Raw genomic sequence first — 12,279 nt, 5'->3', positions numbered from 1 at the left:
TCAATAAACAGTGCATTTAACATAGATAAAAATATAGGCTGACTTCATGGCATGGACTCAGATGACATAAAAAGATTAAACCCATATTTTAAAATAGTTTTTTTACTTCAATATAGAAATGTGAAAACAAAACATTTTCAGTTTAAGACACAAGTTTTTAAAAAGTGACAAGTGTTACAAAAATTCTTCTATACTGCTAGTATGAATCAAAACTGGCATAATCTCTTCCAAAAACTGTGTGCATGTGCACGCGTGTGTGCGTGTGTTGGTGTTAAATGGACAAAAATCAACTAAAAATAAAGCTGACCTGAGCAATTCCGCTCAGCAAAGTTCAATGTAATAGAAAAATGTTCATAGAAGCACTGTTCTTAACAGCTAAAACTAGAAAGAATCAAAATGTTCTCCAATAGCAGAAATGGTAAATATATTGTGGTACACTCAGATTATTAAATGTTATACAACAAACATCATCAGACATAGATAAAAACAGAAATAGATCATAAGCAAAATAAATTAGACAATGACATATACACAAATAGCTACTGTACTTTCCCACTTACATTTACATAAAAGTTAAAAAAGGCAAGTTTTATCCTGGGATGCATACCTAGTTTTAAAATTAAAAAAAAAAAAAAAAAGTGTGGGCCGGAGGAGTACCAGGTGGTGGAGTGGGGACAATGAATATGTTTTTTATTTGTTTATTTTTGGTACCAGGAATTGAATCCAGGGGCATGAAAAACTGAGCCACATCCCAGCCCTTTTTTATTTTGAGTCAGGGTCTTGATAAGTTGCTCAGAGCCTTGCTAAATTGCTGAGGCTGGCTTTGAAATTACAATCCTCCTGCATCAGCCTCCCGAGTCACTGGGATTACAGGCATGCACCACTGTGCTAGGCTTCATATGTGCTGTGTTTTGACTAGACAATACTTACACAGATGTTCATCTGATATTCTCTATTAGGAAAAATCATATCAAGTTCATTTTATGCACTTTTATTAATGCATAATATATCACAATTTAAAAGATTAATAGGGTGGGTGAGATAGGAAAGAGAGAAGAGAAAAAACAATGAGTGGAATGGAAGAGAAACTAGCTGGTTAATTGAATGCACTGCTTACAGGAGAACTGGTAAGAAATGGAAGAACCAATGTAAAACAAAATTGAAGCTATTTGTATTTGGGTACATCAGGCTAAACGGTCAACTCCTCAGGCACAATTCTTGACTGGGTTCCTTCATTTCCTTAACTCTATTAATTTGTGTGAAATTAACTATAACTGGCAATATAAAACATCTTCATCTCAAATTATTGACAGAAAATACAATTTTAGTTTTCTACTGTCTAATCCTTAGCAAATGCTTGTGTTACAAACTGATGAAGTCTTACTCTAGAAATGCAAGCTAAACCAGAGACTCATCCATAGACCACAGTGATTAGCATCACAGTGAACTATTTTTACAAAACTGCATTTTCATGTTATGTTGAGGAAATTATTGAGTCAAGGTAAGGATTTTGACAGGCAAATGGGACAAAAGGAAAAGAGGGCCATGAAGATGGAGCAAAAGACTCCAAGAATACAGCTGAAATAATGGACAGCAGAATCTAAGCTACTTAGGAAAGACAGTGATAGTATGAGGCGAGCAGATTTGAAGACAATGAAGATAGAATGGTCAAAGTGCTAAAAGGAAAAAAAAAGCAGAGAGTGTATGGGGGGTAGGATAAGGAATAGGAGATTACAATCATAGGGTAGAATATAAAAGATATTAGAGATAGTAGTACCACTAAACAAACTATAATTAAAGAGAGAGCATATTCATTAAAAAACAAAAGTGAAGAATAAATAAACTAGAAGTTGGGAACATTTCAGTAATTTTAAAGAAGAGAAGCAAAGAAGCCAAGAAAGATCAGTAAAGACAGACCACCAGAGAGAAAGAGACTCATGGGAAAGTAATACTTCAAAACCAAAGCCAAAGAAGATAAAGGAAGAACAATGCCCAGCACCAAATGTTGCAGAAAGGCCAAAATTCATAAAGACTGAAAGTATCCTTAAAATTTAGCAATTTGGTGGTGTGGATACTTGTTTTAATCAGCTTTTTTGCTGCTGTGACTAAAAGAATATGACAAAGGGAAGCAGCTTACATGATGGTCAGGAAGCAAAGAGAGAGAGCTCTCTACTTGCCAAATACACATATATACCCCAACATTACCCCCACCTCCTCCAGCCATACCCTACTTGCCTTCAATTACCACTCAATTTATCCTATCAGGTGATTAATTCACTAATTGGGCTAGGTTCTCACAACCCAATCATTTCTCCTCTAGACCTTGCACTGTCTCATATATAAGCTTCTGAGGAACACCTCACACCCAAGCCATAACAGTACTGTAGTTAGAAAAGTGTCAGTGGAGAAAGAGGCGAATGAGTAGTCATATAACAATGCATTTAAAAAAAAACTGAGAACTTAAGAGAGCAAGTAGAGGTTTCCCCATGAAAGGTGGAGATAACAGCAATAGCGTGATGATATAACTACCATCTAAACTACTATGTTTTGAAAGTAAAATAGACAGGAGGACACTATGATTATTGACAACCAAGCTCTATGGTCACCCCAGACAGGTAGAAGAGGTGAAGCTATATGAAGCTTTTATTTTGTATAACAGAGATGTATGTGTATGAAATATATAGGGGGAAAAGTATACATTTAAGCTATGTATTTCTAAGTCGAAGGTAAGGAAACAGAAAGAGTCAAAGTTAACAAGATGGAATTGTTAAATTAAGATTCTGGAGAAGTTGGGATAGCTTGGACAAGAGTACCCTAATAACACTGCCAAATATACTTAATGAGGCAAGAAAAATATGGCCTACAAATGAAAATTACTGCAGATGGGTTTGCAGGTTGGAAACACAAAGAGAAACAAAACTGAACATTTAAATTTGATCACTTTTTTTTTTTTGGTCTAACAGGTAGGAGTCATTCATAAATATAAGCATATGTGAAGTAGGTGGCCTAAATTGGGGAATAAGGTTTGAAACAAAACCTAGCAAAGTCATTAAAGTGCTAACCTGACAAAATCAGAAGTATAGTCAAGCTATATACTGAGGGCCCAGGTGAATTCAAAACGTTAAATCTGTAATAAGACTAATTTTCTGCACTACCACAGAAGATCTCAAATGTGGAAGAGACAAAGACAGACCATAGATTTAATAGGCAGTTTTCTGAGAAGATACAAGGGAAAATAGGAAACAAGGCTGTTAAGAGTGACTTACCGAAAGAAGGTCTGGATTTACTAAGAGAATGTGGCCAGAATGCACCCGATTAAAGAAAAGGAGGGGAAAAACTAATAAACATGTGGTCTCAGTTAAGTTAAATAAGAAGTTTGAATGAGGATATAACGTTATGGCCAGAATGGAAAGATCTCAGAATGAGCAGTCTCAGTTAGCTAATAATTAGGCTCATGGTATAACCATGAGGAAAAGACCAAGGTCCATGGAATCAGGAACTGAGAGGTCAGAATGTTAGATGTGTGGGCTGCCCAAGATGATGACACACAGTGACCTGGAAAGACAAACTATCAGCTAAGTGTCAAAGTTCCTGAACAATACTAGGGAGCTGCTACAGGTTTCCAAATGACAAAACAGAACAAGGTGTGGTACAATGTCATGAAAGTTGTAAAGAAGTAGTTTTCGTTAGACAAGAAACAGTCTCCAGGCAATAATGGTGGGCCAAATTATTAAGCCTAGTGTTGGGTAGTTTGTGGACAAATAAACACCCTTTACTTAAGGAAAAAAGGAAATATGGCCTGTGAAGGCAGAAAAGGTGATGAATTTGTGAAGAAAATGGGGACACATGGAAAGCATTATTATTGATACAGAGAAAAGGCAATATAGGCATTGGGGAGGATGAAAGAAAACATGAAGAAGGGTCCGCAGTTGGGGGGAATTAGACTTTGGGACATGCCTGAATATCAACACAGGAATGAAATAAAAGAGATTTAAAATAACCAAGCCTATATTTAAATGAAAATCTGTCTGAAGCTGTTTTGATCTAGAAGAGACATCCATATAGAATTTTAATTCAAAATAGCAGCAGCAGCAGCAATAAGAAATGCTGATCAAGACTCGCTGGGGAGCTGGGGATATAGCTCAGTTGGTACAGTGCTGGCCTCACATGCACAAAGCACTGGGTTCAATCCCCAGCACCACAAAAAAAGAAAGAAAGAAAGAAAGAAAAAAAAAAACTACTGCATTGGGTGGGGCTAGGGTTGAGGCTCAGTGGTAGAGTGCTTACGTAGCATGTGTGAGGCACTGGGTTTGATTCTTAGCACCATATACATATAAATGAATAAAATAAAGGTCCATCAACGTCTAAAAATAAATAAATGAATAAGAATATAAAGAAACTCACTGGGGAAGACATCTGTGCTTTGACAGAGTATATGCTTGAAATAGAGAGGGATTACTACTAAAGCCCCAATTGTCTTTACCTAATAATAGAAAGAAGTTGCGAATTAGGATATTTATAATCACATAAGGATGATAAAAAAGTGGCCTAACAAATTATTGTATTTGCGCTATACTAGGAGAACATGATATTAAAAACAATATCCCAAAGAGGATTCTTCAAAAGGCAAATAATTTTAAATGGTAAAAGTCACCTGAAATTTATTCATTTCAACAAGTGAAAGAAAAGTGAAAAGGACCTACCTGAAGTTATATTCTGGATAGTGCTAGCTGATCTCTCTTCTCCTCCCCTCTATCACTACTCTACCTTTATGGGCAATACTCAGCACTCAAATTATTTAGATTCCTAAGTCTTCTGACATTTAATCCATCATGTTTTCTACTTCATCATGTTGCCTATTATCAAATTATAACTGAAGATATATCCAAGCCAAATCATTATCAGTGGTAAACATACCATCACCATTTACAAAAATTATCTGCTACAGCCAAACTTTCCTCAGTTTTAAGTAACATTTCGTGTTCAATGTAACATTAATTTAAACATTGGTAAGTGTATTCAGTGATGAACCAGAAACTATTTTAAGTTTCTACACAGATGTTATTTATACTTCATGTCAGTTTATCTGCTATGCATGTTTTTTTATATGACACATTCAAAGAATGCGAACAGAAAATAAACATGCTGGAATAGACAGACACCCCCTTTTACATATTGACACTACACCTCAGGAGACCATGTGAATACATGTAACACATGTCACTGACGATCAATATGGGGATAAATCATGTATTCTTTTGGGGGAGTGGGGGGTAGAGAGTAATGAGGGATTGAACTCAGGGGACATTCAACCACTGAATCACATCCTCAGCCCAATTTCATATTTTTTTAGATACAGGGTCTCACTGAGCTGCTTACTGCCTCACTTTTGCTGAGGCTGGCTTTGAACTCATGGTCCTCCTGCCTCAGCCTCCCGAGTGGTAGGATTACAGGTTTGCACCATTGGACCTGGTTAAATCATGCATTCTTAATGGGGGTGAGATGGCTCACAGAGGGGCAAGTTCTTGGAGGTGTGTGGGGAGAAAGACTTAGATATTAAATGGATTGTAGCCTTCCAAAGGGCCACAGTACATAAGCAAATACATAGTGTAATTGTGGTATCAAAATGTCATAAGTAGGGGAGATGGTGATTAAGAAAAATGAGGAATGGGCTGGGGCTATAGTTCATTGGTAGAGCGCTTGCCTTGCAGGTGTGAAGCCCTGAGTTCGATCCTTAGCACCACATAAAAATAAATAAGCAAATAAAGAAACTGTGTCAAAAAAAGATATTGTGTCCATCTACAACTTAAAAAAATTTTTTTAATGGGAGTAATAAAGGCTCCTTATGGAACAACAGTGGAAAAAATGGTTGAGAAACACTGAGGTAAATACTAATTTTTAGATCAATAAATTAACAATGTCACCCTCAAAGAAAATTTGTAAATCTTTTTTTTTTTTCCTATTTGACCAACTCTTCAGCCTCATGGATCATCTTAAAATTCACTTTGATGCCACTGTAAAAAAAAATATCAACTGGGCTGTGGTTGTAGCTCAGTGGTAGAACACTTGTCTAGCATGTATGAGGCACTGGGTTCAATTCTCAGCACCATATATAATTAAATAAACATAAATTAATATGTGTATATGTGTGTGTGTGTTTGTGTGTGTATGTGTGTGTGTATTGGTGCTGGGGATCCAACTCATGGCCTTGTGCATGCAAGGCAAGCACACTACCAACTGAGCCATATCCCCAGCCCAAAATTTTTTAAAAAATATACTGAGGCAGGGGTTGTGGCTCAGTGGTAGAGCAATCGCCTAGCACATTCAAGGCCCTGGGTTTGATCCTCAGCACCAATAAAAATAAATAAATAAAATAAAGGTATTGTGTCCAACTACAACTAAAAAGAATACATTTTTAAAAATATGCCAATTGATCTCTTTTCCTCTACCCTACTTTAATCATCCATACATTTTCATTTTTATGTAGCATGAAAGAGTGCTACTATACAGTAAACTAATCAAATCTAAAGATTTTAGTTAATTCATTCAGTAATCATCTGTAGAGCACTAATTATGTGTCAGCACTGTTCTTTCTTGAGCTTTATTTATCACTGTTATGTCTCAGTGAAATGGAAAACGCAAAATGATGCAGATTCGCTCTAAGAAACCATTAACATCCTATGCTCCTGCATGAAATGAGGGAAGATAGGAGCTAAGTTTCAAAGCTATGCATGTAGTTAGGAACCTTCCCTCCCCATGCATAAATGAAATACTGAAAAGCATTCTCAGTTTGGTACAGGAGAGAGAGGGAAAAAGGAGAGAAGGAAGAAAAGGGGAAAAGAAGGATGCTAAATTAGGCTATAAGAGCTAAGTAAAAAATGTTTCCATTACAACACCAACATGCCAAGAATTGGCCAACATCAGAACCCAAAGCACCACAATCAATTCAAAAAAATATTTTCTATTCATGGTTAAAGACTTCTGAGTTCTTAAAATCCTGTAGGCAGACTCTGCTTTGAAGAAAACTGCTACTAACTAGTCAATTTTAAAATGTGTCTCCTAGCCCAGCATAGTGGTGCAAGTCTGTAATTCCAGTGGCTAGGGAAGCTGAGGCGGGAGGATCAAAAGTTCAGTCAGGCTCTGCAATTTAGCAAGGCCCCAAGCAACTCAGTGAGACCCTGTCTCTAAATAAAATACAAAAGGACTGGGGATGTGGCTGAGTGGTTAAGTGTCCCTGGGTTCATCCCTGGTACCAAAAATAAAAAAACAACAACAACAAAAAAAAGTGTCTCCACAAAGCAAACTAAATTCTACCACAGAATTTTTCATTTCTGTGCAATCTTTATCTTCCCTATTTTCCTTTCTACATAATCCCATTTCATACCTTTTTTGCCAACCAAGTGTCTCCTTATTATTTCTGATTTTATTTCAGAAGTCACTTCTTTCTCCATCCTGTTGAGGATGCCAAGTTATTTACTTAAAATTTTTGACTCCAACTAGTAAGTTTCAGAAATCAAATATTTTTCTAAGTCTTCAGATTAATGTTTTCTTTTCTCTATGGTATTTTTTCTGAGGTCTTTTATCCTCCAGTTCCACAGCTATACTCCTGACAAGGAAAGAATTTTTCAGTCTGAGATGTTTAAACTGTCCTTGGCCCCATGCTACTGGTTCAGTTGGGTGCTTGCTGAATCCTCTTCTAAGCTATTTAGCCAGGAAGCAATTACTAGCCCAAATGTCATAGTTTAGAAAGTTTCTATCATTGCAACTCTACTACACTGAAATTAAAATACTTTTACTGTTGGACTTTATGTCATACTGAACAAGTGAATTATATGAATAACCAATTCCCTGAAAACACAACATCAAAACAAATGCCTATAGTATTTTTTCCCCCAGGTGGTTTTCTTAAAAATGTTGTCTCTCAAAGAGTAAAGGAAGAAAGGTAATGATTAATAGATGAAAGGATAGTTGAATCCTGTAGCTTCCTTCAAACAGTACTGCAGGGGCCTAGGTTCATGATTTGCATTATTGCCAGGAAACACATAATGAAGAAATGCTTAACTTTTTTCCTTAAGCAAGTACCATCATCAGTGACAACATATCACTATTGTACCAATTTTGTTTTCTGTAAAATTCAAAATCATTTTGTAAACAGAAATCCCTCCCAGATTGAAAACTGGTTAATCACAAATTAATCTACATACTATAGAGAGAAGATGGGAGATAGAAGGAATGTTAAGGATCCTCAATTAATACCAGATAAATTGAGGTCCATGTCAGTAACATTTTAAAATAGCTATAAAAATAATTGGATTATGACCAGCAGTTTAATACAATGCTATTTAACATCTGAGCATTAAAGTTTTTATTTCAAGTATTTTAAAGTAAATAAATTGCCAAATTTATAACTAGATAGTGATTTTTATGTTGATACATAAAAATAAATCCTGAGTTAAGCTGTACACTGGTGGTATCCTATTTCTCTTAAGCAGTTCCACTTTCCAAAATCCCTAAAAAACTCCAGTTATGCACAACTGCCAACCCAGGTTAATAATAGCAATGAACCATACTCATCTGAAACCACAAGACTGTCAGGTGACACAACAAGAAGTCTGAATTTAACTCAAATAAAAGCCTCTCCATGCTGCAATGCACAAAGGCTTAATCCTAGCTACAGTACCATGGGGGACTGGGAATCCTTAAGAAATCTGTCACCCATGACAAAATATATTTTTACAAAAGACTTTTATCTATCCAGTCCTATGGTTTCACAAATAACATCCTGCTTTTTTGTTTCACTGAAGAGTCTGGGATTTTTGCAGAAGCAATTTATAAATGCATTTCAATTCTTTTATCTCTTCTACTTTAAGTGTCTGACTAACAAAAAAATCAATCTAAGTATTCTGTAAACTAAGTGCTGTCCTGGCAGTTGGTACAAGCCAGAAAGGCCAAAGTAACTTTTTTAAGGGTGCTTTAATTTAATAAGGACTCTCTGAACAGAATGCTTAGGCAACTACAGCTAGAACTCTCAGCTCTTCAATAATCCACATCTACAAGGAATTCAGGTTTGCCTAGTAAACAAGAAAGCAGAGTTAACTCCCTTCTCAATTTGTATGTCTCCACTCTGCAATTTCAGACAAGACCATACACACTCTTGGAACTCACAGCAGACTTGTACACTACCTGGCTAGCCAGCAAGTTTGGAAAACCTAGCACTAATGATCACAGTCCTCAGAGTGATCAGTATGTAAACAACCTCACTAATTTGAATCTTTAAGTTGAATTTAAGGAGATAAATCTAGCACAAAATTCTGTCTCCTAATTACAAACCTCAATAAAGCTGTTAGAGTATTTGGCTAGTTTAAGAGACTATTAGCTCACTCTCTTCTCAGCTGGCTTCTTATTTTAACATATATTAGAGTGTTCTTCCAGAATACCAAAGGGTGTATCTGTGTATGTATGCTGATATGACTAATGCTATAACAGAAATGCTTGACAACAATATGCTATTAATCCACAACCTAATAGACAGTATGCTGAGAACAAGAATCATTTCCCACATCCAATGCGGCAGAAACAGAAGAATGGGCTCTGAATCAGCTGAACTTGGATTTAAATCCTAACTCTGACACACTATGATCTTTTAAAAAGTGCCTTAATGTCTCTAGTCCTTAGAGTCCTCATCTGTATAACAAAACTACTTCTAAAATTGGTAAAGGGATGTTTTATTTCTTCGACACTTCAAACAACACATCACACATATCCAGAGTTAAGAGTTTTTTGGTTCATTACTACAGCTATATGTCCATTCAAAATATAATTTCTCAGTTATAAAAAAGAACTTAATTGTAATACTTAATGTTTAATTCAAATAATCCTGGTACTTGTTGAGATATAATGGAACCAATAATTTCACCACAGTTCATTAGAAAGAAATTTTTAAAATCCATCTTTGATTGTTTAAGAAGCCTATATACAGACACAAAAGTAAACTGAATACTTTCACAAGGTCTTGTCCAACAAGGCAAGAAATATTGCCTACCTAGAATCTTTGATATAAAATATCTGAAGCAATTTACTGGTTAAATTACTAGATGTCAAGTTCAGAAATGACCTAAAACTAAAAACTGAGTTTGTTTCATTTATACACCTACTGAATACATGCCATAGTGCTATCGACTCATAGGTACTACCTCCAATCCTTGTATCAACACTGGAAGCAACCATTTTATTTTATATAGAATTACATCTAAAGTTCCATAGATCATTTGAGACAGACTATTATGCAAACCTGGGTTTAATATAATCACATACAGTACAAGCATGTTTACTGCAGCACTAAATGTTTTTAGTGGGAAAGAACTAAACTGCCCATCAACAGAATACCTGGCTGATAAATTGTAGTATGCTATTTATAGTGTTACATAAAATGGAATAATGTGCAAGCCTTTAAAAGAACAAGATACAGCTGTTTGTGAAAAACCTTCAAATTAATTATCACATGAAGAAAAGCAAAGTTCAAAACAGTATGCAGCTGGGTTCAGAGTCGAATGCCTATAATCCCAGGTTGATGCAGGAGGACTGTGAATTCAAACCAGCTGCAGCAATTTAACAAGACCTTCACAACTTGTTGAGACCCTGTCTCAAAATAAAATATTAAAAAGGGCTGGGGAGGTGGCTCAGTGTTTAAGCATCCTTGGATTCAAGCTCTGAAGGTAAAAAAAAAAAAAAAAAAAAACCCACAGGAGGCAAACACATGAATATACTTGTATCTAAATAGTCTCAAGGAAGATAAATAAGAAACTTAATACAAAGACACCCAACGGTTGAAAGAACTGACCTCATGGAAATGAAACTAGAATTGGAGAAAGAAAAGGAGACATTTATACTTTCTGCGTTACACTCTTCAACACCTCTAGTCTGTGGCATCAAAACTTCACATTCATTTCATTAAGCCCTTTTTAATTCCCTAGGTTTTGCATATCCTCTCCTCCAAGGAATACAGAATGATTTGACTACCATCATACTCTTAAAGTAGAACATGATCTATTTTTTTTCCTCTGAAGGGTTTCAGAATAGAAAATCAAAGGGCAGAGAAAAGTTTGATGACAACTAGCTTGATAACTAAGTCAAGTGCCACAAAACTAAGAAGCAATCAAGCAACGTGAAAATATTCCAAACAGAAAAGCCAGTAGTTGAATTAGTTTATTTCTCTAATATAAACCTGTTAAGCCCCTATTTACCACATGTTCAAACAAGAAAAATCTAAATGTCATCAAGTTCTGTTGCTTCTGATCTCTCACACCATTCATCCTACATCTGTAATACTCTCCTGAATGTTTTAAATCAAACCACCACAACCACACTGCCATCATTCTAGTCTGAGTTGCCATAAACATTTTATTCTTCTAGCCTCTCCTCCTACTTTCCTTCAAGTCATTCTCCACCCTGTCACTGTAACCAAAGTGGGAAAATCTTAACATGTCAGTCACCTGCTTAAAAATCCCTTGTTCCACTACATTGTTCTTTTTGGATATACATATACTTTAAATTTTTTTAATAGTACCTAAACATAATACCTTTAATTTTATTTATTTGTATGTAATGCTGAGGACCAAACAAAGTGCCTTAGTGTAGCTCTACTACTGAGCTGTTGAGAGCCACAGCCCAAGTGGCCCCAGCAAACTTCCAGCTGATTGGCTCACTGGGGGGCCCCAGCAAACTTCCAGCTGATTGGCTCACCACAGCCCCAGCAAACTTCCAGCTGATTGTTTTGAAGAAACACTTATTAGTGTTATTAGAACTTTTTTTTTTTTTGTACTGAGGATTGAACTTAGGGGCATTTGACCACTGAGCCACATCCCCAACCCTATTTTTTACTTTATTTAGAGATAGGGTCTCACTGAGTTGCTCAGTGCCTCATCATTGCTGAGGCTGGCTTTGAACTTGCGAACCTCCTGCCTCAGCCTCCTGAGTGGCTGGGATTATAGGAGTGTGCCACTGTGCCAGCTATGCTGTTAGTACTTTTCTTAAAGCTCTTATCTTGAGATCAATTTAATATTAACAAAACACTAAACAGAATTTTAGTAGGTTTTCTTTATGATGAAATAAAATACAATACTAATCCTTTTTTCTCATACATGAAAATGTCAGACAGTACTATGTATAGTCCCCCCAACTCTTTATCCTTAACATTGAGAATAATCCTTCTAAATATAATAGTAACTAACTGTACAACCCTTTTCTTTCTCTTCCACTAAGTATAAGAGGGTAGGAGGT

At 36.0% G+C, this 12,279-nt stretch overlaps 1 protein-coding gene across 3 annotated transcripts in view; it reads right to left on the bottom strand.

Annotated features, from left to right (window-relative positions):
* Fnip1 (folliculin interacting protein 1) overlaps positions 1 to 12,279 on the bottom strand; it is a 98,522-nt gene that overhangs the window by 52,742 nt on the left and 33,501 nt on the right. The gene's annotated exons all lie outside the window — the stretch shown is intronic.

Source organism: Ictidomys tridecemlineatus, chromosome 1 (assembly GCF_052094955.1).
Source record: "Ictidomys tridecemlineatus isolate mIctTri1 chromosome 1, mIctTri1.hap1, whole genome shotgun sequence".
NCBI lineage: Eukaryota > Metazoa > Chordata > Mammalia > Rodentia > Sciuridae > Ictidomys > Ictidomys tridecemlineatus.
The sequence above is the reverse complement of the archived record's forward strand: the minus strand, read 5'-3'. Positions and strand labels throughout refer to the sequence as shown.